Source organism: Harpia harpyja, chromosome Z, assembly GCF_026419915.1.
Source record: "Harpia harpyja isolate bHarHar1 chromosome Z, bHarHar1 primary haplotype, whole genome shotgun sequence".
NCBI classification, from domain to species: Eukaryota; Metazoa; Chordata; class Aves; order Accipitriformes; family Accipitridae; genus Harpia; species Harpia harpyja.
The window spans coordinates 1,728,388-1,755,680 of record NC_068969.1 but is presented as its reverse complement, the minus strand read 5'-3'; the positions used below and the strand labels follow the sequence as shown (position 1 = coordinate 1,755,680).

At 44.2% G+C, this 27,293-nt stretch overlaps 1 long non-coding RNA gene across 1 annotated transcript; it reads left to right on the top strand.

Annotated features, from left to right (window-relative positions):
• The first annotated feature begins 19,718 nt into the window (after window positions 1-19,718).
• On the top strand, window positions 19,719-22,976 carry LOC128137351 (uncharacterized). Its single transcript, XR_008233674.1, has 3 exons — window positions 19,719-20,131; window positions 20,275-20,348; window positions 21,972-22,976. It is a non-coding gene; the product is annotated as an uncharacterized LOC128137351 (long non-coding RNA).
• The last annotated feature ends 4,317 nt before the right edge of the window (window positions 22,977-27,293 follow it).

Below are 27,293 nucleotides of genomic sequence, written 5' to 3'. Positions count from 1 at the left end.
TTTCAGTCTTTCCTTGATCCTGACACTTCTGGTAACCTCTTAGATTTCCCATCCAGTGCTCAACTAATTCTCCCTTCTTTAATTTATCTTACCCTTTATGCAGGCCATTTTGCTGCAGCCAGTCACTTTTTACCAAAGATCAATAGAATCAATTCCTTCTAAAAAGAGATGATGTTTTGGTAAGCTGTATGAATGACTAATTCGTATTACTAGGCCTGATTCTCTTCTAGGCTTACCATGGCAGCGAGAACAGGAGGTTGGTTTTGCGCAATGCCTGACTTAATGGAAGTTTGGTACCAAGCTGTAGATGATCCTTAGGACAAAGCAAGTAACTCCTGCCCTACTTTCCTAGTATTTTGAATGTGTAAGAATGCTATGTGCTGCACATGGTACTAAATTCCTGAAATTAAATTCAGAAAACTGTGGTAAGACAAAAATGCCATTTTGATTGAGAAGATTGAATAAGCATAGGAAATTGTTGTGGTGGGGCTGTGGTTCTGACTTACCAGCCTGGTGCAGTTCTGACCTCCTTCCCAACAGCTTACCTGAGATTAAGCTTCTGGTTGGGGATGAATTAAGTACAAAAATTATGAAAAGACATCTTGTATTACCAGTCCTGCAGTATTGTATTTTGCCAGCGCAGTGGTGTGTGGAGCCATAGCACACTTCCGTAAATCATTTCTTACTTCAAAAAGTAACATTACAGATAATTAGTTAAACTCTTTGTTGTCAGATATAAGGCTAGTTACATACTTCACTAATGAGGTCCAAACTCTTGTTTTATTTTGCAGTTGAGAGTAGACATCCTTTGAGCTTGACCGGAAATTATTATCTTTATTCTGGAAATGCATGTTTGATTTGTGTAAAAAAAAATGAGAAAAGGAAAAAAAAAAAGTATCCAAGGCCAACCTAAAGTAATGCATCTTGTCTGTATAGGGTCTTAAATTTAGTCCTTAGTAGAGTTATAACAGATTGCAATGCTTTGTAAGAGCAAAGAGATGCTCCTTTCTTTCACTTTTGACACCCAAGAAAGATGGTAATTTAATCCTGTGAGCCAAAAGCTTGTCATTTGTCGTGTGATTTTTTTGCCCTTGTATTTGCTACAGGTACAGAAGGCGGCAAAATAGACTTAAGGTCTATTTAGGTCTATAGCAGAGATGAGAAAAGGAGACTGAAAGTTTCCTAAACAAAAAGCTGCAGCCTGCTCTCTACTTTCCTCGCACGTGTCATTAAGAGCTGCAGCCAGCAAGAGCCTCTTCTGTTTCCTGTACAAATCAAGTAGGATCTTTCCTGGTATATGTGGGTATCGGCATATTTATTTGCTTCTTCCATATCTTGTATGCTAGCTTCTCTCTCTTTTCAGTCTTTGCTAATCTTTCCTGTGACAACTGTCCAATAAAAGTGTCACCAAGAACGTTCTGCTTTTTTATGATGGTGACCAGGATTTTCTCTGTGTGGGCACTGTTCTCCAGCTGTGCTGCAGCTTCCCGCTGACCGATTTTTCACTTTATAGAGGCCTCTAGCCACTCCAGAAATTCTCAGTGTAAGGGCTTAGTAGAATTTGGGCTTACTCGTTTTGGTCTGTGGCTACATTAGAGTTTGGATCTTGTCTAGTGTGTGAGATTTTCAGAAATGGATGTGTCAAGGCAGGGTCTGCACGTGCACCTGAGGGTCTGAGTAAGTGGCAGGTATACGCAGCAGCTTTTGTTGACAAGTGTTTGTGTTTTAGGATGAGCAGCTCGAGAGGGTCCCAGATCCAAAAGAGATGTTTGATTGCTAGCTGAGTAGAAGTAATTTATAAGAGCTTGTTCAAGAACGGAAACAAAATCAGATTTTAATTTGATTCCTTTAAAAATCAAAACAAGTTGACAGATTTCAGAAGTAGATGTGAGTTTTTGTAGGACCTCCATAAACCGGTGTCTGATGGTTCTTAATTTCAAGATATTACGATTGTCTTGGAGTATTGTTGTAAATTAGATGAGTTAGTCTTTGCCAAGACTACATCCTATGCTAATCACAGAAGTGCAGATTAATGGAAAGCAGAGGGGAGAGGGCATAGCTGCTGGTGACGTGGTGCAACTGCTGTCATCATTCTCAGTTTTGTGATCGCTCTGTTCTGGCTTAGCAGAGGGAGTAATGGTATAACAAGATGCAGCCCTGCTTGTTGCTTTGTGGACATAAGCAAGAGGGTGAAGTTCTGAAGCAGCTAAGTGGTTCTAAAGATCCTAATCCCCGTTTATTTTCTTTTTTCGTAACAGTTAAAATGTAATTATTTGAACACCGTGAGATTCGAGTGCTCCTTTAAAAAAAGAAAAAAGTGTTAATTCTTACAGCTTCTATAAGAAGAGTTTGAAAAATGGCATCGTGAGCAACGGCCGCAGCTCAGCTGCAGCCTGACAGAGAAGGCGAGCGCAGGTTGGGGCTCAGGTGTACGTGGGAGTGCTGCCGGCTGTGCCTGGCTGCCGGCGGCAGCTCCGGCTGCGCTCCCGAAGAAAGGCCGGTTGATAACGCCGCTGAACACCAGGCACCCGGTTCTGATCTCAGTAATACCCTGTGTCCGTTTTCAGGTAGCCCTGTGAGACCGCCCAACGCGCTGCTTATTGCCGTCCGTATCTTTTAATTGAGTTTATGAGAACTTCCTAAAATGCTATTAGCGGAAGTGCTTAGACTATTGGAAGTTGCAAACAGCAACATTGATGAAATTAACCTTTTCTGGATGAATTGTTTCAGCTTCATGGTATGCCGTCTCTGAAATTGATTCTGAGGTTAATTTTCTTTATCTCGGCCACTGCTTCTCAAAGTCACCTTTTGTTAATTAAAAAAAAAAAACAAACCAACCCACAAAACAAAACCCTACACTTCTGGGCAGCTTTGTATTAGCAATGCTAAATGTATCACAGGAACTACGGGAAAATGGTTTAAGGATTTTTACTTCAACATGCAATTAAATGATACGCTTAAAGCTATTGTTACCGTGTTAGGATCAGAGGACAAAATTCTACAAACACAAATTAGATGTACTCACAGCTTAAAGAAATATCCTGTGGTGAGATTATAAAGACAGACTAGAGCTTGATATCATACTATTGAACAGAATTGGCAACCAGTAAGTAGAGAAAATCAAAGAATTATTTTAGATGGTAGAAATAAATGAGACTGTATAAAAGCAAAGAAGTCTCAGCCCCCTCCCCGCCCCCCTTTTTTTTTTTTGAGAAGAAAAGCCAAACTTGGGCTTTCATTCTTTCTAGTATGCAGTATCATCAGCTCTGTAAATGGTGCTAATCTTTTGTTTCTCTTTTGTCTTACTGCTTCTAGATGTAAGCATGGTGTCACAAAGATGCAGTTTTGAAGTGGAAGCCATAGTAAAACACAGCTCTATTTTGATTTCTGGAGGGGAAGTCACCCAGGATTTGCTGCCCGGGTGATTCTCCCCAATTCCTCCTTCTCTTATGTTTACTGACTTATAAACACATCAAGTAGTATATAAGTAATATTTGTCTATAAATAATAGACAAACAAACAAGTGTATCTCAAGCCAATGTTCCTTGTGATTTCTTCTATTTACTGGTGATAGTGTTAGAAAGCTTTAAGAGTTCCAGTTAAGAGTTATGTTTTTAATGCTATTAGCAAGTTGGAAACACCTGGAGTGTTTCAGACTTGGCTCTCTCACTGAGCTGTAGAATAGATGCATGTTTTGCCCAATCCTGAATTAAGCACAAGTTTTACAAATAACACAGTACAAACTGTATTATGACAGAAAAATAAGTACAATGTTCAGTGGCTACATTAAAAGGCAAGAGAAGTCTTTTGTGTTTTCTCTAGCCTGCATTCATTGACTCTTTAGGGAGTTAGGATATTGAAACAAAACTGGTGAGTGATATAGAGCTGTAGAGGTTCCATGGTCCACCAAGATTTCACACTGTTTGTTGTGATTAGGTACAAGACCATATGCTGAAAAATTAAATTGAAAACTGTATCTAACTGTGACTATGAACACAACTCCATATAACTCCTAATGCTTCATCAGCTGTATCTCCTGCTAGGGATAATTTTCCCTATATTGTCATAAAAATCCAGAAAGTTACTAAATGCTCTGTAGTCTGGTTTCGTTTGGTTAATAAAAATATGAACTATATTTCTATGCCGGTTAACTAGAAAAACTAGTTCAAAGAAAGAGACGCTGTGGGAAAAAGAAAAAGCTGTCTAAAGAAAGATGACATTTTTCTGAATGTATAGTTTGCTAAGCTGTAAGACGAGGATGAAAAGCGAAGCTTGATTTAATGCTGTTTAAAAACTCTTTCCAGAATTCTTCTTTTCTCACAGAAGCTGTGTGTGAGTAGCAATTATAACATGCTATATGTAGGTCTTGAGGATCTGTGCATGGCTATACGAAAAGGACTTGATCATTAATGAAGTTATAGTACGTTTCCTAAAGTGCTGCAGCAGGAGATAACTTCTGCTAAATTTTACATGGCAAGCAGCGTAAGGCCTGCTTCTCCACTCCGTATGCAAAGAATCCTTGTGACTTGGTCACAAAAGCAGGCTATTTTACACAGATCAGTTTTTACTGTCTCTGTCTGGGCACATGTTATGCCACCCATGGAATTGAATACTGTGATACCGTAAGTATGCTCAGAATGGAACAACAGCCAGAAAGATGAGTCTCCTACTGTACTGTTACATCAGACCACCTCACTATTTATTTTCTGAATTAATCTGGTTTTATACAGTATTTCTAGACAGATGTTTTCCTACAGGCCAGAAAGCAGTGTAGCTATCAGTCTGAATGCTGCAGGTCATTCAATAGTGTTGAGTGTAGTGAATGTACTTCAAGGTATGTTTAACATCTCGTACGTTAGTGTAAATTGAAAACTGAGTACACTGCAATATGAAAATAATGATGGTTATTAACAACTGTTCAAACAGTAAGAGTACTTTAAGAAATAGTGCACTGGCTGAGTTAGCAATTAAGATGTTTTATTGGATTTGCAAAAAGAAAGGCTAGGTAGCCTCATTTTATAGAAATTCTTGGTTTATAGAGGAAGAGGTAGCAGAAATAATCATTGTTAGCCTTTTCATTTCAGTGCTGCTTGTTTGATATGTGCAAATTTTTGTTCATTCTGTCTGCTCATGAAAACATTGTTTGCACAGACCAACAGCATATGCAAAGCAGGAATGTGAAAGGTGAGAGTTGCAGTATAAATGTGTAGCCTTCCATGCCAGCACACTGATTGAATTAAAGGGTTTCATGAAGTGTGGCAGCAACAGTGCTGATGAACTGCAGACGTGGTTTTTTTAGAGCTGACTGCATATGCTTGAGAACAATATTAAGAATTCAAAAAGTTTTACCTTGTTTTGACCTCAGAAAAGTAAATACGTATGTCTGAAAGTTAACAAGCTATAATAGAGATCTGTTCTTCACGGTGTAGTTGCAGTAATTCTATCTTATTTTTCAGTACCTGAGGCTCTTGATGTAATGGGTCTACACAGCTTGAGAAATAAAGCTGAGTCACCAAATGAAGAATGCAATAAACTGCATTCAAAACAATTGCCATCTGTTTTTTTTATATTCCTCCTCATTAAAACTGGAAGGCTGATTTTTCCCAAACACTGCAATGAAAATCAGGCATTCCTGTGTTGTAGTATGGCCATTTTCATGTTGTTCATAACTAGAGAATTATACATGCCGTCTCCCTTTTCTCTTAAGCAAATAATTTGAGGAAATGTAGCATTTTCAGGGTACAGGTAAAACCAAAGACTAACCTTTCATTTTTCCAATGATGACCAAGCCTTACTTAAGCTTCACCTAATGTAGTCTAAAACAAATAACTACATGTGGTGCACTGCTATCTGAATGATTTGTTATTAAGGTCAATTTTATTAAAAAAAACAAAAGGGGGTGGGGTGGGCAAGAGATGTTAGTTGTTTTATGTGAACTAAAGCTTACAAACTGCATTTCTTAACAAGTCCTTTCCCAGCTAAGGACAAGGAATATTTCAGCTTAGATGTGGACAATATAAACCTATAAAGAATTGTCAAGGTCAGTGCTAACAAAGTTGGGCCTGATTTATTGCACATTTCTACAAGACAGACAGTGTTTAGAGGATTGGATTTGATTTAGTTTTCACCACTGAGGTATTGCTAGGGGAAAAAAAAAAACCCTACAACTCAACAAATTACCATGCTGTGGATGTGATGAAATCAGTAGTGGTCACACAACAGAGATAAGCTTCTGGTTTCTTTTTCTGAGTCATGCTCAAAGGCCTTCAAATTTTACAGAGTGGAAAACGTAGTCTTTTAGCATGTCTCAGTAAAATGCTGTCTTTGAGGTGCCCACTGCTTCCACACTGGGTGATGCTACTGTCCCTACAAAATGCACGTACACCTTCTCCTTAAGCTGTGCTCCAGCACGCGAGGAGAGTAGCCTACGGTGTTTGGGAGGTGGATGGCATCCTGTTGGGGACACGCAGTACGGCTCTTCGGGAGACATTTGGGAATGTGGGAATAGCCTTTTTTTATAACACTCAGCAGCATTTTAAATGAGTGTACAGGGAATGATGGGGTCATTTTAGTCATCAGGAGCAGTTCAAGTTTTGAAGCTGGAATAATATCCAGGCAGATATATTTTGATCGTAGTTCACCTCGGGGAGAAGAATAATACTGTTGCTCACCCTTGACCTGTGACTGCTCATCAGTGCTGTCTAGAGGTGGAAAGCCAACAGTCCTCTCCAGAGGGAAGACCCGGAGACTGTCGCAGACTGGCAGCTAGTAAAGCTTATTTTAGAGTTGAAGTTGATTGTTCAAATGCTTAGAAATGTTTTAATTTTTGTGTGTTTTTAATATTTCCCTTCCATTGTTGGCAGCAGCTTGGGTTTACCAAACCGGACTCCTGGTGTATTTAATAATTAGGGCTCTGGTTGTGTTTCATCTCTCTCTTCCTCTGCTGTAGCTGTTTTGCAGTTCATCTACTTAAAAGGAGGTGGAAAAGATTTTTGCAAATCAAAGGGCTGGCTCGGTTCTTTTGACTATTTGGAAGAATTCCATTGAGAATAAAATTGTAGATCTGAAAAAAATATGCTGCTTTCATAATGATACTTCCCCTGCTTCTATGGAAATGGTTTGCTTTTCTTTTGCACTCTATATGGGTGGTTTTCAAGCTGTTCTTCAGTGGAAGAGGGCAGGATGCAACTTCTGTGTCCTCAGCCAGAAGTCAGGTCATTTTAGTGACTTAATATATAAATGGCAGAATACTGTGTGTGGAAGTTCTCTTTGAAAGTTCCTGTGTGTTACCAGCTATGTGGTATTCTGCTCTGCTTTAATGGGGTTCCTCTGCTGCGCATAACTTGTGTTATATGAATAAATCAGCGCACAGTTCTTTTGAAAGGTGTAATTACTAATCTTAAACTGTTTTTAAATGGAGTGAAAATATGACTAGTAATATAGAGTATCACAAAAATGACAGAAAAGATATAGACATTGCAGGGGCTGAGGAGTTCAAGTCAGACAGCTGGCAAGGTTTTGTCCTATCAATAAATAACTCGTCAAGGGAGAGAGAGGCCACAAATCCTAGAAATTAATTATTTTCGCCAGAGGTCTTTCCAGAGGAAAATTGGGTCTGACCTATATAAATAATGTACGCATTTCAACAAGCCATTTTAGTGTTACAAGGTATTTCATCTATTTACACTTACTTTGAATATTTTTCTCATTAAGTGTAGAGCTGTGTAGCAGATGACAAAGACGTACAAGTCTTTTTCAGTATTTCTTTACGAACGTAAGCAGAGGTAGCAAGACTCTGGTTAAATTTTGACTGCGTGGAAGTTAGAGGAAACTATCATTGCTATTGGTATATGTACGTGTACATATATTTATTTTGCACTGCACGATGACTGTTTAGCAAGTTTCTGCTGCCACCAAGGATTGTATAACTCCTTCTCCCTTGCAAAGAGAGACTGGCTAGGAAACTCTTGAGCTGGCCTTTTTGTCACCACGATAACATCCCCCACAGCAATCCCAGGGCCAGTTTACAGCTGTAAATTACTAATGTGTAAGCAGACCACTGAATTCAGAGAAGAATGTAGGCTTTCTTCTCCAGATTTTAAGAGCTCGCCTTGTTTTTTGCCAGTTCAAGGACCTGTGGTGGGAAACAATAGCCATTATGGTCAGAAGATAAAATCTCTGAGAGAATGTGTCTGATAGGAGTAGGGCTCCTAATTAAGCATGTGATGGTTGAGTTGTGGGCTAATTATCTTTTCCATCTGTTACCTAATAGAATTTTGTAACACTGGGATTTAAGGTTTGTCAATTTTTGCTATCTTTCATTCTAAACCTGGACATCTCTGCCAAGGCCAACAATGAAATGAGCACATTAAGATAATAAATCTCCAGTGAACGGACTAAGTTATTTGTTTTGGATGAATGAGGCTACATGTAAAACTGGGGTGTGTTTGGGGTTGACTGGTTACTGGAGGTGGGAGTGCTTTAAGAGTTGAATGCTTTTATAATATGCTTTAGTTGTGGGAACATTTGAGCCTGAAACGTGAAAGAATGCAGACCTTTCAAAATAATGGTATGTGAGAAAAATGTATGATTTAGTGTTTCCATTTCCATAGAGGAAATAGCAATGCTTTGCTTGAACCAAATGATAAATTTCCTTTAAACTTAGTCATATGATGATCAGGGAAATAAATTCCCTCTAAACTTTTGTCAAAGCAGTTGAGGGAAAAGTTAGGTGTCTTAGAGTAACCTGCTATCCAGGTTATATTAGTCAACGAGCAGAGGATTGTGTTTTTCCTTTTTTTTTTAAAGACATTTTATAACAGCCCTAGAAAAAGAAATAGAAGTGTTTGTCAGAATCGAGTTTGTCAACTGCACTGTCAGACCAATTGTAAACATTACTTATTCTTGGACAAAACCACACTTGTTCCTTCAAGCAATAGAGACAATTGGGCGGCAGTGCCATAACATCAGTGTTCCTGCATTTGAGCTTTGTGACAGCGTATGGTTTTTGAAATGTATGTTCTTCAGCATGTTAATACACCTTTCCAACCACATCTTGTGCAGAAGTGTGGCAGGAAAAAGTCTACACTACATCTTGGTACTTCTGTTACCATAAAAATGCATCTTGACTTCTCTGTGTAGCATTAAAAATGGATATAACTGGGCAGAGCTTTTGATACGTCGCAGAGAATAGTGCCGAATCTTAACTAGGTGCGATAAGGATTTAGAATATATACAGCTAAACATCAATAATGATCATTGCTGCCTTTATATCTCTTGCCATTTTTAGTACTTGAGCCTGAGAAAAAAAGATCTTTTGGTGCTGCATGGGGTGTTAAAAATTTTGAGGGGAGACGCTAAGTGAATTTGTAGGCCACTAAGCTGCTCAGTGTTGGAAATCGGCTGAGTCTTGGTGTACTGCTCAGGAGCGGCATCTACGGCGCTGCTGTCCTCTGAGATGGAAACAGCTAGTTTTTTTGAGCGTACAAGCAAGATTCATGCTTATAGTGACTCTGCTGGGAGCTAACGTGACTGGTTTTAGGCAGGTTCCCTCCTGGCATTGTACAAGGGATGGTTCAGTCTGGTTTGAATTTGGGAGACTTGGTTACATCATGTTGAAGCTAATGTACTATTTCCAGTGACCCACTTAAAACCTGCTCCCGTGAAAGTGTTCCTTGTTCCTCAGCTCAGTGGGATGATCTGTGTGTTGAGAGTCAAAAATGTCTTTGTATGTGTTATGGCAGGAGCCGTCAGATGTTTATAGGATGGAGCCTGTCAGAAGCATGCAGTCTTGGATTAGCATCGCTTCATAACAGAGGTGTTGCAGGTCTATAGAACAGGTGGAATAACGTAAGAGGTGTATTATTAAAATTAGGTTATTTAAACTTCTATTGCATTTACAACAAACCAAGTGCTCCGCAATTAAAAAAACCAGAAGTTCTCAGTTTAACAAGCATTGAGCTACTGTGTAAATCTTCCCATGAGCCGTTTCGTGGTCCATCTCATTGTGTAACGTAATTGTGTGGCTCGGCTTGCTTCCAGTAAATGGCCTCTCTGGCCCCATGGCAATCTCACCACCATCCCTTATTCAGCCTCTCTCCACAGGGAAGACCCTGAAAAAACCATGATAATGGGAAAGATGACCAGTGTTTACAATAAGTTAATGGGAAACCCAGCTGTTTTTGTAGGTTGCATAATCTTGGAAAAGAAAATCCAGTGCCTTGAAGAGAAGGCAATACCAATTATCCTCTTTATGGTAACACTGTTAGAAGATGTGTCTTCATTTGTGCGCGTGGTCGTATTTAAACCCTCCAATCTGTCTTTTCTAAGTTAGTTGGTTATTGCAGAAGGGCCTAGAGGTTTTATATTTTAACTGGAGGAAATATCTCTTGAATGTGTGTTGAATTTGGAAGTATGATTTGGCTCAATTAAAATGTGATTAGGCTTTCTGTCTCCATTGTAGAGGCTGTAAGTGCTCTGGAGAAACATTTAATGTTGAAGGCTGGCCTGCTGGTTTTGGCTGAAATGTAGATAGAAATATGCAATGCGCTGAGAAATTCCAGGACTCCCACTAGGTCAAAAATTTTCTCTCAACTATAGCATTTCATCAAGTTCCCTAGTAACATGTCTCCATGTATCACAATCGTTATTGCTTGGAAATCCACCAACTTTGCCATGAGCTGAGAGTATTTATTATATGTGCTGGATGACATTCCCTTTACTAGAGAAGTCTGATTAAAATAATTTCCATCCCTTCTGGTTTCAGACTGCATTTGTGTTACATGCTGTTATTTTACTGTATGTTACACGCTTTGGATGAGATTAATTCAGTTATATGAGTATTTATCTAGTCTAATTCTATTAATTACCATATTTTTAATTAGCCTAACGTGGTATAAAATGTTCAGGATCCAGTTGCTTAAATCTGGGCTAAAGCAGAAATTAGCTATACTTTCAGAAGGGTACTTGGCATAGTTCAAAACATTGTGTACAGGAGATCTTAAAAATCCCTGAGCTAGTCATCTTGTTATAACCAAATTAGTTGGGAACTCTATGATAATGGCTCACTTCACTATATCTAATCTTTAAATCTTTGTAAGAACTGTATCTAGCTGGTCTTTTTATGGAATATCACTTTTCTGGGTGAAAATGCAGAAACCTTCGCTTAATCAAAGGTAAGATTTGCAGTGCACCTGTCCTCTGGTCTAAAACTGGCTGACAGCATAAGTGAAATCTCACAACAGGCCTTTCTTGGCTTTGGCATGGTGTTTTTGAGCAAGTTGTTAAGAGGTAGTCCTCATCATTTAATGAATCATTTTCAGCTGAAAGAACAGTGTGATTTGCATACAGAACCAAAAAACTCTTCCTTTGTTGCCACTCCAGTCTAAAGATGTTGATAATACAGTAATTTTAGAGTGAAATGGGGCACTGATGTTCCATGTAGGGTCAGTGTATTCAATATTTTTGATCCTATGATGTGCTGGATCCCCTAGACCCCTCTTATTCTAGGTTGTGCATGATTCAAGCTGATTTCATGAGTCTTCACAGTGAGTGGCTTGATGTCCATTATTTAATGAGAAGTTTGGGAAGCAGAGCGAGAATATTCCGCACTGTAGGCCTGCCAGCAGCTTCTCCATGTGGCCCCATGTGGTGAAGGGTTGTCCATGCCCTTTTCAATATCCTGCCTATTCTGTCCTTATAGGAGTGCTATGCTAGCATTGGGAGGCATCTCTGCATCTTCACAACTTCTTAAAGAAATAAAAGGTCCTAAAAAATCCTAAATGTTGCACGTAGGGCATCAGTAAGTGTTGGCTGGGACCCAAGTTTCTGAAAATATTTGGGCACCCTGGGCTCATTTAGTTCCTAATTCCTGTTGAATCAAAGGCATGTTAAGCACCTCAGTGGCTTTATGGAACTCATCCGATGTGAGTTGCCAAAGGCTACACAGAAGTTACCTGCAAAGCGAAGAGCGGACTGCTGGGCTTATAACTCCATGTCCAGTGCTTTAACCACTAGAGGACACTGCCTCCATTATTATTAGGGAAATCAATCATTACATGTTTAAAATGCCACATTATGGGAATCATCTTTCTGATGGCTTAACTTAATCTCAGATAGTTGTGTTTTTTTTTTTTTAAATTTTGCGCCGTAACTGTCCACAGTGCTGTCATATGCTCAGATGCTACTTTGAGCTGAATCGGTGCCCAAAGGCAGACGACTATGCTGCCCTTCCCCAGGTGAAAGCAAATACCTGATCCTATTGCTCAGTGCCCCAAAGAACGCAGACCAGCACTAGAAGACCCTGCAACATTGAGCCACGCATCGGCTGGGTGAGCTCATCTGTGAGGGATTCGCAGGCTCACGCTTCTTGTTGCAGTCTCTTTCAGGCTTGGTAAGCTTTGGCCTTTGCTCTGAAGCACGTGGACAAGGACTTTCCGAGAAGGTGGATCCCACACCTCTGCTGTGAGCAGCTCCCCAGGGAGGCAGAGGGCAGCTGGCTGAGACGGAGCGGGAAAGACGTGTGCCTTTCTCCCCATTTGGGATTCTCCCGAAAGGGCAAGGCTGGCGATGGCAGAGTTGATCTCCTGCTTTACCGGTCCGTGATGCTCTTCTGCTCTGGCTGTGGCAGAAGCAGGAGGCCACCGAGTGAAGGGTGCTCCGGACTTGGGTGCAGGTCTGGCATCTCAAGGTCTCGGGGGCAGAGCTTCGCTCCCGCTGGGAAGGGAAGAAGGAAGAAGGTACAATTCTTTTTCTGCTTTCATCTCAGAAAAGCTTCAAAAGTAGGCTGTCCATCAAAAAGCTTTTTCTTTTTTTTTTTTTCTGTAGTTGGATACAACCAGGAGAATATAGAGATGCTTCAGGGTAAATTGATTGATTGGCGAAAGCAGCAAATTCTGAGTATTTAATTGTAACTAAGTCCCACGGTGGTAGCAGGAATGTATGTAGACTTTTAAGTATCGTGATTACATTCACAGAGCTGCTATAACATGAGGAATACCTGAATGTAGTAGTAGATATTCTCGCGTTAAATCCCACAACTCATTTCCATTGCATCATGAACTTACTGAGTTGGGAAGTCATCCCTCGTGAATCAGATAAATGCATCTCCTCCAAGAGCTGCTTATTTTCTTGTACCTTGTGCATCACATGCCCTGCAGATTGGAAAGAGGTAATTTGCTGGGTTAAGTTACAGAACTGGCTCTGTTAAGTCACTGTGAATTACCGAGGTGTCTAAGAGTGAATTCAGCTTTGATAAAGTGGTGTTATAAGCATGAGGAGATAGGATAGTCTGGAAGTATTCATTAGTCAGTTCCTATGCAGTGTCAATGCTGGTGTACCCGTGTGCACTGTATAGAAACTGCTTACGTTTATCTGCAACACATCTCGCCGGTTTTCAGCAGCTCCCTCCGTGAAGAGTATTCATACTAGTGTCTGTTCCCCATAAATTCACGCTATCCCAAATACCCCTTTTATGTGCAAAATCTGGTATTGTTATATTAATAATGGAGATGCAAAGAATCTCATGGAGCTTAAAGAAGAGGAAAAAATAATAGAATTGTCTAAAGGTAGATGAATGTTGCAGTCCAGACGTATGAACGCCAGTAAACACCACCGGCAGGGTCTGTATCTGGCAGGTAAACTGGCACATTTTTCACTTCCTAGGAAGCATTGCTGTGCTTTAGTCGGAAAGTGTCTGTGCAGATTTCCCTGCTGAATGCTGCCAGCAAGCACTATTTCACTTACAAATGCACGATAGCTTTATTAATTTCCGTTGTTATAATTGTGGTGAATTCTTTTCTTGTACGCTGAACAACTTTTCTGTTCTTTTGAGAATCGTTTTAGTGCAGAGGTCTCTCGAGGCTTGAGTTTGACTGAGAGACAGCCAGATGGGAAACATATTTTTGACTGACAGATGCCTGAGATTTGTAGCCCTAAAGCTTCTGGTAAAAACGGCAGGGGCTCAAAACACAGTGCCGCTTGGAAAAAGGGAATGCATAATACAAGAAAAACTGCCAAGGTCTTGCCAAAGGACAGCATGAAAGGAATGTGTATGGTTTTAATACTGACTTATTAGTATGTCTGATTAAGAAAGACAACGGCTGTGGGGGAAGGGAGATGAAGTAATGGCTGGTTTTGAGGAACAAGGTGAAAATTGTTCCACGTGTTTTGCAAAGGAATTGGTGGTACTTTTCTGCAATACGACCTGAACAAAAGAATTGTCGGGGTGTTCAGAGATGCTTGCAGATGACCAGCTTTCAACTTCATTGAAGAAACTGATCGAGTTTGATAATATCAAGAATGGGTAGCTAATAATTGTCTGTGTGTGGAAACATAGAGAGCTTGATCACTTCCATACAGCTGGAGGCCCAAATCAATTACATAAGCACCGATAAATGTAAATTGTTTTGTGTTCATTTTATTAGGAGAGCATTTGGGTTTGTCTTTAAAAGTTGCTGTAGGACTGCATCAAATTCTCTTCTGTGTCTAGCCAGATAATAGGTGATTTTTGCTGAGGCTAGCATTCACTGCAGGTTTACCTCTAGTTATACCTCTCGGGCCTGTCTGCACACGCAAACAGTTATTTGTGTTTTTGAACTTGAGCTGGCTCCTCTCTCTGGGGATGTTGCTTACAGCCTGCGCTAGCGCAGCTCCCCAGCTGCTAATGCAATCTCTGTGCAGTTTGAGTAATATTTAGTGCTGTATCTGCTCTCATTTAAGCACAGCTAATGCAAGGGAAGTTAACTTGAGCGCAGCAAACTCGTGTTAAATCTGCGATGAAAACAGCCTTAAATGGGTATGTTCAATAGGTTCTGCATATGTTCACAAAATTAAAAGAAAAACAATAAAATCACCCCGCAAACACAAACGGGCAAGTCGCCCAGATCAGCACAATTTAACGGACGAGCTGTAAAACGCCGACATGCCACCCCTGAAGCAGAGCAAACGGTACCAGGGACGCTCTCGGGGAGGACCCGCCGCCGGCCAGCCCCGAGCGGGGGGAGACCCCGGCGTGGGGTCCTGGGGAGGGCAGGCTCTGCGGTTTAAGAGGCTCTTTCCCTTTATGTTCTCGCCAAAGCGGCTTCGTTTCTTTATTGTGATCTAGGTTCTGTGTAACCAAAAGTGTCCTTGGTCCTTCTTCGAGTCAAGGAAATGCAAAATTCTTTTAACCACGGTCCTGGCTTCTCTCTCGTGCGCGTTACCAAGGGATGCCCGGCTGCCGCAGGCCAACAAACCAGGTGGATGCAGCGTGTGAATGAAAACCACTTATGCCACGTGTGACAAAAACTTATGAAGCAAATTCAATAATCTCGTTGTTTACCAGCAGTATTTTTGTAAACGTATTCACTACTGAAGTTGTGGAATGTTTTTTCAAGCGTAGTGCTATTATAAAGTGTGTTAAAGATTTGATATATGAGTGTTATGGTTCACCTAAGTCTTATCATACGTTTCTGTTCTTTAAACAGACACCATCACTGAGCCACTGGCTAACGGCCTCAGCACTGTAATGTTTGCTGTCTCCTAATCAAGATCTGTTCTCATCAATGTTAACAAAAATGGTTATAGGTACATCAAAGTTCAGCTGTGGGTTCTTTAGCACAGAAATACCCACTACGTGGGCTATTCTGCTTGGGATGCCAACGAGAGTTGTCCCAGTCACACCTCAGTACCTGAGGGACCTCCGTGTATGAGAGCCAAATCGAGGAGGGTCTTTAGGGCTCTGGTCTATCAAGTTTTTCCACTGGGTGTTTCGCCTGCATCGCTGTGGGGAGGGACGGCTGAGCAGCGTCGGGGTCGGGGTGTCTGGCAGAAAACCCCACGGCAGCAGCACTGTTCCTTGGAAAGCAACAAATACACCGTGTGTGCTCTTTCCCCGCCCTGCCCGGTCAGGTTTTGTCTCGGGTTCAAAAAAAGGCCAAATTCTTCTCTCATTAGTGGCTCTAAACGGGGTTCATCTCCATCACTGCTTCGTTTGCACTGCCGCGGATTAGATGCAGTTGGTAGCAGAAGGTCGCCCAAGTCCCTAAATGCTCAGCGGTTTGTCTGTCGGTGGTGTTTTCAGATGTTTAATGGAGCTCAGCTTTCCGCCTGCTCTTGGGTCGCTTTCCTTTGGAGACCAGCAGTAGTAGGACTGCACACTGGAAATGTTTGGACTTGAATCGCAACCCAGAGAGAGCGGGTGTAGGGATCCCACCACCTGAAGGTATTTAGGGAACGGAGGTGGGGAGCCGGGTGGACAGACCAGGAGGAGGGCTTGTGAACTGGGTCTCTTGGCAAGAGCTGTCAGAGGAAATTTGTTCTGGACAACTTCATACCTGGAGCCAAATTTTAGCAGTGGTGTTACCTTTGATGCCAAGAATTTTTGTCCTGTCTGGTTGGGAGTATTGGAGTAGTTCAAAGTAGGTGGGGGTAGAGAAAAGAGCCTAGATGAGTTTTAAAACTGGTTTTCAGTGAAATTCTGCAGCGTTTGCTGTTATTTGCATTGTCTCCTTTGAATTTCACCCTGTTGCAGAGTCAGGTTATCTAGAGGAATTAAACTCCGATAATTAAATTCCATCTTAAAATGAGTAAACGTATTCCAATCCTTTAGCACTAAATAATAGTGATATTAGACATTGAAAAGATAATCCAAAAATTACTCATTTAGTAATACTTTAGAAAATATTTTAGGTGCCTGCCTTTTAATGTCTTCTGACATGTACTTTTTAAGTGATTTATCCATGCATTTATAAATTTCTCTTTTGCTTGGAATACAGCAGAACGAGGTCTTTGATATTTAGATCCTCATAATAGTTCTTGGAATTTTTCTTTGGATGAAGATTTTGGCATGGATGATACTTTGTGAAACAGTCCTGTGTCTGGATCTCATTCATCACAGATCTTGAAAAGAAATGTCTCTTGGCTTTCAGATAGGGTCATGGAATTTTTCAGAAGATGAATTCGAACTATAAAGTGTATGTACATTTAAATACAGGTTCCTTTAAATATGCAGAGCTTACGTAAGGATCAGATTTGTATACATTCCATTAACGGTAAGTGTAAATTTTTAAATGTATTATAGGCAATGGAATATGCGCCTTTGTATTAAGCTGGGTTTAAATATGACACCATTTGCCAAATAAATTTATTTCCTTGACTTAATTCTGTTCTGATGGGGCATCATGAACCGAAACCAAAGTCATTCCTGTATATTCATTTTTTTTGTCTGCTTGCATGTGCTATTTCTCCTTGCAGTGTTTTGCACTGGGGTGTTCAGCAGCTGCCCTGCAGAGAGCATTGAGCAGACCCCGTCTGGAGCTGGGATCCTGACATTTGGGCTAAGTGTTGGGCAGAGGTAAAGCACAAAGAGAGTCTGTGTGAGCTCACAAATTGCTGAAGTGCAGCTAAAAAAAAAAAAGGGGGTGGGCGGAGGGAGCAGTAAGGGGTCCTGGACTACACGGTGTAATAGGTTTTCTCTGTCTCTGATCTCGATGTCTCTAGTTCTGAAAAGGTGTTTATGAGCTGTGCTCTGTCCCGCTGCACTTCAGCAGAACTACTTCTAGTGTGTAAAATTAAGCTCATGCATCTATCATGTCAGGTTCAGGGCTTATCACTTTAACTGGAGTGTGGTTATTGGAGCCAATATTTGATTTAGGTGGGTCACTGGAATTATAAAGTAGGGTATTGGGTTGTATTAAAGCACCTGAGCTCGTATTAGTAAGGCCTGGCAGTTCTGACCTGGAGCCTTTAGATTTACATAGTCTTTTGTCGTGGGCCTGACCTAAATCACCAGCGTTTAGGGACAAAAAAATGAATTAAGTCTTGTCTGGGTACAGACGAACTCCCTGGCCTCTGCTGAGTGTAGCATTAACAGAGCCAGCAGCGGTCATGTCTTTCCTTGAGACTATCATAAATTGCATTTATTAATGGCAGATTATATAAATTTCAGCCAAGTCTTTATCAGCACTTAGGCCAGACACCAGATAAACAGTTGGCTGCAATTCTGCCCTCTAATAAAATTGTACATGAAACTTGAACTCAGTTTTGCAGTTTAAACACTCTTAAAAAAACCCGAGCCGGTTACTCGGCGGTGTAAACCGGTGATGCTGCCTGAAGCCAAAGCAAGTCGGCTGCGATACATCCGATGAGGATCCGGCCCTTTTCTCTTGGTGGGAGACTCCTGGCTCCTGCCCCGGCCCCCGCTGTGCTTGCGGAGGAGGGAGGATGAGGAGGAGCGCTGCCGGGGAGGCTGCCCGGAGCCCGCGCGTTGGCGGTGCGGCCGGGAGGGCACCCGTCCCCGCTACGCGTCCGCTGGGCTCGGTTATGCCTCGCGCTTCGTTCTGAGATGCGTTTCCCTTCCCATCTGGCTCGCGGTTTCCCCTCAGAAGGACGGGCTGTTTGCTGCCAGTCGCGCCAAGGGAAATTTCCCGCTGCTGGGAAGAGATTCCCGGCTCGTGACGTGCCTGTGCGGCGGAAAGGGGTGGGTGAGCGGAGACCACACATGCTGGAGGTCCCAGGAACCGTGCTCTCGAATTAAAGCAAAGCGACAACACGTTCAGCGTCAACGTTTGTAAGGGGGACGCGGGCAGCTCCGGCAAAGTTAGCGAGCGTAGCCTTTGTGCTGTTTTTCTAAGTTGGTTTTTTTTTTTTTCCAAGTCTTTGAAATACTTTTTGACATCTGCTCTTCATTACACAACAATATAGCTGTCTTTTTAGGAAAAGAGACATATTTCATTATTCATTTCAAAGTTAACAAACACATTTTAAAGCGCCCACAATAACTGCAAGTGATTTGCTTTCAGGTGATTTGGCCGTACAGCCAAGTCCAACTACAACACTGTTTTCTGTTCCACGTCCACATTTACCTTGGTCACAACTAAAACCAGGTTCTTAACGGAGTTCGTGGGTTTGTTTTTAATTAAAGAAATACTTTGACTTCGTCTGGATGGGCGACATGAAACTCTGGTAGGAAATCTGAACCTTGTGGTACTTCACATACCGAGTTCATCGGCAAAAGCGTCTCGTTTGCTCTTTGTAGAGACAACACGGTTGCGTTGTGGCTTTTCCCTTTCCTATCAAAGGCATGACTTGTAGTTTTTTTTCTTTTACTCCCAAGTGGAAAAATACGAAACTTTGAAGGGTTTTTAAGCAAAAGTAATATGTAAGAATTTTAAGACAAAGGTATGCAGTAGCGAAAAGCTGACCTCCGTTTCCCCTTTCATGCCACATCTCATTTGCTGTATTTCTTGCTCTGAAACTCCAGAGCCGAGTGTAGGACTTGGGCTGCTTTCAGAAAGTGAGGATGCTTTGAAGGAGCAGCCAAGGGCGCAGCGGCTGTAAGGGTGAGAGCGCACACATACCTCGACTCGTGTCTTCAGTAATTATCGCTATGCCACCTGCGTTTTCACCTCAGGGAAAGTGTCGCAGGCACCTTTTGGGGGGTTTTGTGTCTTACACAGGAGCCCTGAGTCTGCTGGGAGTCAGAGATGTAAAGTGGGGAGGGATCGCAGGCCGGGGGATGCTCTGAAGGACGAAGAAGAGGGGTCTTGGAACTCAACAGGTCCCACTTCTGTAAGAGAAGGTTGGGGGGTTGCTTTTTGGTTTGGTTTAGGAAATCATCAGGCTTTTAGCAAACAAGGAAGGGGAAACATTTTTCTACAGAAAATACTTGTCATCTTGGCATTTTGGTTGTTTCTTGATACTCACAATTCTTCACTTTTGGTTTTGTGCATGTAGGGGAAGATTTTCTGATCTCTGGGACAGCCAGAGAAGATTTTAACTTTTAAAATATTAATTCCCCTTTTAGCAGTGCTAAAAGTTTATTAAGAAAAAAAGAAAAAGCTCTATTTCTCAGCAATAATGTAGTTTCCTAAAGCGCATGACCTCTTTTGGTCAGGTAAGGTAACCTGGAGCTGTGCATGTGAGTTGGTGAGGGTGTAGCTGAGAGGTCAACGCAGATTTTTCTGTACCCCTAATACTTTCTGAAAGTGTGATCCCAGGGCTTCCGATCTGTGTTGATCTGCCTTTTTGGAAGAGAAAAATAAATCAAAGGAACAAGTAAGAGCGAAAAGACCGGGATTCATCTGTAAAAATAGATGGAGGGCAATCTGTAACTAACCAACACCCTGCAAGCTTCAAAACCCTGAATAGCAGTGTAAGTGTCTCTTATATTTGTGCTAGACATCTTCAATTCCAGTCACGTGCAGAGCCCAAGCCTTATTCTGTATTCTCGATCTGAGAGCAGAAATTGCACGTTTGCATCCATAATGTCTTTGTTCTGTTTCTCATTCTGGATAGCCTCTGGGTGAAGTGTTGGAGCGGGGGACGCGCTGCTGACTGGTGATATTCTGCGATGCAGGAAAACAGCCGAGGTGAGTTTTCTAAAACCTGTTGTTAATTAGAGGTACAGCAGCCGGCTCATAGCTCGGTTACTGAAGATGCCTAATAAATTCAATCCCTCTTGTCTTTTCCAGTGTAAAGCAAATGTCAGAAAAACAAAGAGAAAGCTTCTGTCCTCACAGGGCAGAGGAGCTTTAGCTCTAAAGAACTTGGCTTCCTCGTTCCCATCGGAAGCATTTTGATAAAATGAGAGACAGTGTGTCCCCGGACTTTGATTTCCCCCCTCAGGGCTGCAAGTCTGTACTCTCAAAATACCCAAAGGTTATCTTCCAGGCACGGGGCTCTGTGTGTCCTCGGTAGAGCCGGGCTACCGCTGTCTGCTCACGCTGATTCACTTTGAGAGTTTCGGTGTCACGACCCTAACACATCCGACAGAAAATAAGAGCAGTTTACTCCAAATTTAGAGCACAGCAGGGTGCAGCTGGGATTAAGCAGGACAGTGACCAGAGCAACAAGGCTACAAGCTAGCGCAGTTTGACTTGTTCCCCATAGTTGAACAGTATTTGCTTTATTTTATTGTGTTGAATGCTGTCGTTTCAGAAGAAGGCTTGAGCTCCGGACTCATGCAAACCCGGGGCAGCTCCGATCCGGGCAGCCCTTCTGGGTCGACTCTTCCAGCTGCCTCCGGACCCGCTTGCGTGCGGGGGGCCACCTCCTCCTTCAGCTGCCAGGGGATGCCGGGGACCTCTGTTGCCTCGTTTTCCTTTTGCCAGATGCTGTTTCGGGTCTCCATCCAAGCACAAACCAAACGTGGGATGATAGTGTTAGTCCCGAGGGTGACGGGTTACCTGCCGTCAGAGCCCCCCTTCAGCCTGCGCTCTTCCATACGCTGCTTTTCTTTCTCTTTGTTCGGGTACGAAATGGTTTGGTGCCGTTTACTCCAGATGCGAGACAGACATCAGTATCAGCTTAGGCCTAATCGCTAAAGCTTTCTTATTGCTGTGGTTGACTCGAGAGTTATGTCCGCAGGCTGTAGCGTTGCATCGAACTGCTTTTAACGATAATAGCGCTTCTACACTTTCAAGGGATGATACAGCCTGTTCTATAACCGTTTAGAGAAGCCCTTTAGGTACGGTGTTGCAGTCCGAGGAAATAACTCCACAGTCTGACTTGTTAATGTATTTTTATTAAGCAGGTCATTCTGATCATGATGAGAACATACAACATATTTACTTTTGTTTTCCGGAATAAAAATGGGCAGTTTAGTTTCTGGGGATGAGAGCTATGTTAAACGTGCTGCTCGCGAGTCACGGAGGGAAGGAGGGAGAAAGATTTGCCACTGACTAATTTAAGGGATGCTCTAATCAGCTCCAACATTTAAACAAGCTTCTTTTCGTACATATATTGGGCCATTTTCAGTACTAAATGGCTCCGTTAAATGGTTTTCCAGGTCTTATGCTGGCCAGACAGCTATTAAAGTCAATGGGAGTTTAGCCTCTGTAAGAAATGGAGCATCAGTTCTTCTGCCAGGTGAAATGTATCGTTCAACAAAAGCTAAACTCTTGTTCAGAGAATTCAACAAGCTAATGTAAACAAGGATATAAAGCTTCTCAAGCCCTGCTGAGCTGTTTTTGCAGACGTAATGTCTTTTACAGCACTAAAATCAGTTTCATGGGAAAGCGAGCCGGGAACCGCATCGGCGCAGCATCTCCGGCCAGCGGAGTGGGGACCGCTCAGCAGGGACAGCCCTGAAACGGAGCAGAGCGGCAGAAAGCTGAGAGCAATTCCCCTGCTCTGGTTCTTCCAGAAGCAAACCAAGAGCCTGTCTTCGAGAGCTTCCCAGAGCCTGCTGTGCTTAAAGCTTGTCTCTAGAGACTAACAGGTTACCTTGTCAGAAATGCCCTATACACGAAGGTTTTTTTGCAAACGCACAAAAGAACAAAAATCCTCAAAAATATCTTTGAAAAGGACTGAGATTGCCAAGGTTGTAGGTTATTTGGTTGTGATAAGGTACAAATCTTCAATCAGAAAGGAGCCTCTCTAGCAGGTTGGTTCTCACTAGGGTGTCTTAGTGCTTCCTAGAGTAAAGATTAAGAATTAAATGTAACTTATTTTTTCCTGCAGAAATGTCAGAGTATTTTTAGTTTCCCAGAATTGTTAAAATAGTTTGACAATTAAACACTGAATTGGTGGGGAAAAGGGGGACAACCCTTTAGTTTTCTTTACTATGAAAAATATTTTTTTATGTTGTCTTTTCTTTGAAAAACAAAGATAGTAGCTAAACCCATCTATTTAAAAGATTCCACACACAACCCTTCCCCCCCATGGATAGCTTGTTTTTTCGAAAAACCAAAACAACCCAGGAACATGTTTCTTAAGATGTAAATGATCCTGGAATGTGTTACTGTTAGTGCAGTTTCACACATACACACACAAACAGACAAAAACCAAACCAAAACAAAAAAACCCAATAATTTGATTAAAAGCTACTGAGTTGCAATAGGGATGGTGTCCCGAAACCAGCTGTGCAGAGTGTGAGGGGCCTGGCTCTAGCCAGGACATGTAAGTGTGAAACGAAGAGAGAATTCCAGTTGCGGTGTGTGACTCCTGGAATGTAAATCCGAGGGTAACAGCCCACGGCTGGGCAAACACTTGCCGGTGCTCGCTTGCGCTCCCCTCAGCTTGTTTGTTTTTCATTTACCTCTGTCAACGCAGATGTAAAACTAGATATAGAAGAAGATTTCTTGTATTACTTTTTGGAAGAGAAAAAGGTGTTGCATCAAAGACTTCCATGGACTAACGGTTACTAAAGAAAAGGCCATTAATATTTCCTTCTCAGCTAACAAGTGAAGCGCACCGTTTGCTTTGCTCTGTCATATAAATAACCCGGGCTGCTGTCTGCCAGCGTGTCCCCTCTTCTCGTGTGCTCCTGGAACGGGGATGGGTGGCACAGCAAGGCAAATAAATGCGCTTACCTGATATTCTTAAATGAATGCAGTCATGGTACTGCAAGCAATGCCCAGAGGGAGGCTGCGGGCAAGGGCGGCCAGAGCGTTTTGTTCTTTGCTGGCTTTATTTTGTTTGCACGCAATACGGGGGGGCTGCCGGGGACCCTGCGGTGTCGCAGGCTGTGCTGCGGCGGCTGGCTGCCCAAGAGAAACCGAAACGCCCCAGCTCAGACCCTGGGACCCACCTGCCTTGGTGGCCAGGAGCGACGCGCGGGCTGTCTCGCTCTGCTTCCCGGGCTGGGTTAGGGAAAAAACTTTTTTCACGGAGCTTTGCGCTCCCAGCGTTACTCCCGGGTCCCGGGCTGTCCTGGGGCAGCTGCACCGTGGGCACTTCTGGGCTGGCCTGCAGCCTGCTGTAGACTTTAGGGGCTTAAGGATGACAAATGATCATAAAATCCTTTGGGAGAGCTTTACATAGAGAAGAGTATACGGACTTCCATCTATCCTGAAAAACAGGTCCCCGTAATCTAACCGTGAAGCGTCTGTTAACCTGTGGATGTGGTGTGGCGGTTGGTAGTGGAGAAAGCAATCCATCAGTGGTGCGGACCTCGGCCGGGCACGAACGTGCTGAGAAAAGGCACGAGGCTGCTCTGCCCTCCCATGCCACGTGTGCTGAGATCAGACTCTCTCGGTTTCTTTTTTTTTCTCTTGGTAGGTGAGACCCTCAGTTTTTGCCAGCATATATAGGAAGAGCTGCTGGTCAGAGTTTCACAGTGGAGATGTCCCCTCGCTGCTGTAGCTCACTCGGTGGCACCTCTGCAGAGCTCCTTGGCTCGCTGTAGCCCGTGTTGCTGTCCTGCTCTTCGAAACCGTGACGGCAGCCTGTAAACCTGGGGCCTTTTGGTAGGGCCTGTTGCCGTAGAACAAGGGGTGATGACTTTGAACTCAAAGAGGGTAGGTTTAGATTAGCTGTAAGGAAGGAGTTCTTCGCTGTGAGGGTGGTGAGGCACTGGAACAGGTTGCCCAGAGAAGCTGTGGATGTCCCATCCCTGGAAGGGTTCAGGGCCAGGTTGGATGGGGTTTGGAGCAACCTGGTCCGGTGGAAGGTGTCCCTGCCCAGGGCAATGGGGTTGGAACTGGATGATCTTTAAGGTCCCTTCCAACCCAAACCATTCTATGAAACCAAACCGGCTGCTGATGCTGTTGCTTGGCACTTTGTGCAATATGAACCCCTGGGGGGGCTGGTTTATGGCTGAGGTTCCCAGGTAATACTGCAGAAACTGGTTTGGGATTTTTTTTGCCTAATGCATTCCTCCGTGTTTGGGATTTATCCCTAAATATAACTTATTATTGAGGGGAAAAACCCCTGCTTCTTGTAGAAAAGCAGGTTGTAAGGTAGTAGGATTTGTTTACGGGCAGTTGTTTTCACAATGTGGATTGATTGCACAGCCGATACCTGCTTTTATCTGCTCATGTATCTCTTGATATGTTTATCCTTTCTTGTTTATCACCACTGTTACGTAGTTAGAGAGTGATTTTTCTAGTCTAGGAATTTCCTGGGGAGCAGGAGGCAGCCTTTCAAAGAAATGCAGGCTCAGGGTTTCTGAAATGCTGGTTTCACCTCTGGGGGAAAAAAAGGGTTTTGTTCCTTTTCACTGCAGGCCTGGAGATGAATTTTATCAGAGCCTTCTCACATCTATCGCTGTTTATTCGGTCTTCTACAGCCACATGCAAGCACTCACACCTTTCATCAATGCGTAGTGGTAGGAAGTTTCAGAACCGTGGTGTATTGTTCAAAGATTTATTTTGATAAAACTGGGATTCTGTCTCCTTCTACTGTTTCAGTACTTCTGTGTATGTCTCGCCAGGCATTCCAAGGTGGGAAGTGATGGGTAACATGATGGATAACCTGCGGGCGCTGGCCAGGGGGGTCCTGGTGCCCGGTAATGCACGCAGCAGCAGGCGATCCAGCCGCCCGCACGTCCCCGGTCCTGGAGGGCTCATCTCACAGCGGCTCTGCGCTACGGGGAGAGGGGATCCAGCAGAACAGCAAAAAAAGGCGTCAGCTCCGGTAAGGACTTCTCCCAAGCGTCTGTGAGACTGAGGGTGCTGTTTTTCGGATGCAACGCTCGGGTTTGTGGTGACGAGACCTGTCGCGCCTCGCTGCAGGGGCTGGTCTCGGCTGCGGTCGTCGCTGGGTTGCATGAATTTAGCCCTGAGCTGGGGGCTCTGCCAGCGGTGGGGACCCGCGTCCGGCTCTGCGGCGATTCACCGGGCAAAGTACTGATCCCAGGCTGCACCCCCTGCCCTTTGCGCACGAGGAGGGGCCGCACGCACCCTCTGTGAGCATTTTCCCCGCTCGGCCCCTTGGAACAGAGACGAAAGGTTTCCAAGGGTGGTTTCTTCTTGTCGTGTTTTCCCCTGTTTGAGTTACTGGAGGCCGCTTGAGGGACGGACGATTGCTCCCGCGTCGCCTCTCGCACCTCCTCGCTCGCAGGCGCTGCCGAGGAGGACGGCGAGGATGCTGAAGGTGACCTTCTTCCCCTCTCCCCTCGCTCCGCTGCCCCCCCCCGAACTGCGGGCTGGCTGCTGCCCCTGCGCGCACCGTCACTCTGCGAAGGGCTCCTCGGAGCAGATGTTACCATTAGTTTGCTCCTCGGAGCAGATGATACCATTAGTTTACTCCTCTGTCTCCCTACCGACGTTTTTATACACAAACAGCTTGCGGTCCTGCTGGCCTTTTAATGGAAAGAAAATACCCTGCTCCGCTGCTATTTGCCTTCTTTTCCTGGTGCTTGGCCGCGGTGGCACGGGAGGGTCCGCAGCCCCCTCCTGCAGGCAGCTGCTCCCCGGCCGTCGCCCGGAGGCGATTCCCCTTCGCACCCCTGCCCCGTCCCGGTGCGGATGGGAGAGAGACATCTCCCAGGGAAGGATGCCTGGCTGGCAGCAAGCAGCATTGCTGTTGCTGCTGAAATACCTGCTTTGGGCCTCTCTTTCTGGCAGAAACCGTTTTGTGCTCTCCTGCTCCTTCTGGCGCAGGTGGCTGCCTGGGGCAGAGCAACGTTGCTGCTCAGCTTACCGAAAGGTGAGGCTTTACGCTGCAGGGGACCGATGGCCGCTGTGACATTTGCCCCCCCAAGGGGCTTCTTTGCTTCTTTGCCCCCTTGCGCAGGCACCTCTGCAGCATCCGTCTGAGTGGGGACGCGTCTCCTGAACAACCTATGGCGTTGCATTTGGGGGGGGTGGGATCCCACAGCAGGGCTCTGCTCTGCTCTGGGGGACCCCAGCGGACCCGAGGGACCCCGCTGACTCCAGGACCTCTCCCAGGTCTCCTCCCTGAGCTGCATCCCGTGGCTCAGCCCCGAGGGTGCTGCATGCCGGGGTCAGAGGGATATCGGCTTAGCACAGGAATTTCGCAGCCTGTCGCTACTGACTCGCAGCCAGAGCGCACAGGAAAACTGTAGCCATGTTTCAAACTACCAGACGCTCTGTTGTTTCCTTCCCACCACGGATTTTCCATCACCCCAGCCTTGGCCCGCCGGCAGCCTTCCCGGACGCTCTCCCTGCCGTGCTTCGGCAGTCCCGCTGGTCCAGGTCCTCCCGTCTCCACAGAAAGCCCTTCAGGTCGATGAGTCTCCATCCCTCCTTATTTAGAAGCACGTCCTGGCGAGAGGTGGTTCACCGAATTTGCACCGAGACGTTCAGCGACGACACGGCCGGTTCCTAAATGCACCCGGAGCCCACAGGCTTCTCGCTGCTGGACGGCCCGAGTCGCAAGCGTGTCCTCGGGGGGGATCCGGAGGGGGAGGCCGGGCAGGAGAGCAGCCCCCGCAGCCCCTGCCCACGGGTGGTCCTGCGGCCTCCCGGGGTGTGCGGAGCAGCGGGTCATGGCTTGGCAGAGGCAGCAGCCGCGGCGGGTAGGTGGGCAGTGCGGTGAGGGGTGAAGTATTGCATGCGTATGCTACATAGATGTGTTTATAATATTACGTGTGTGATATTACGTATACGCTTTTATTAAATATTACAATT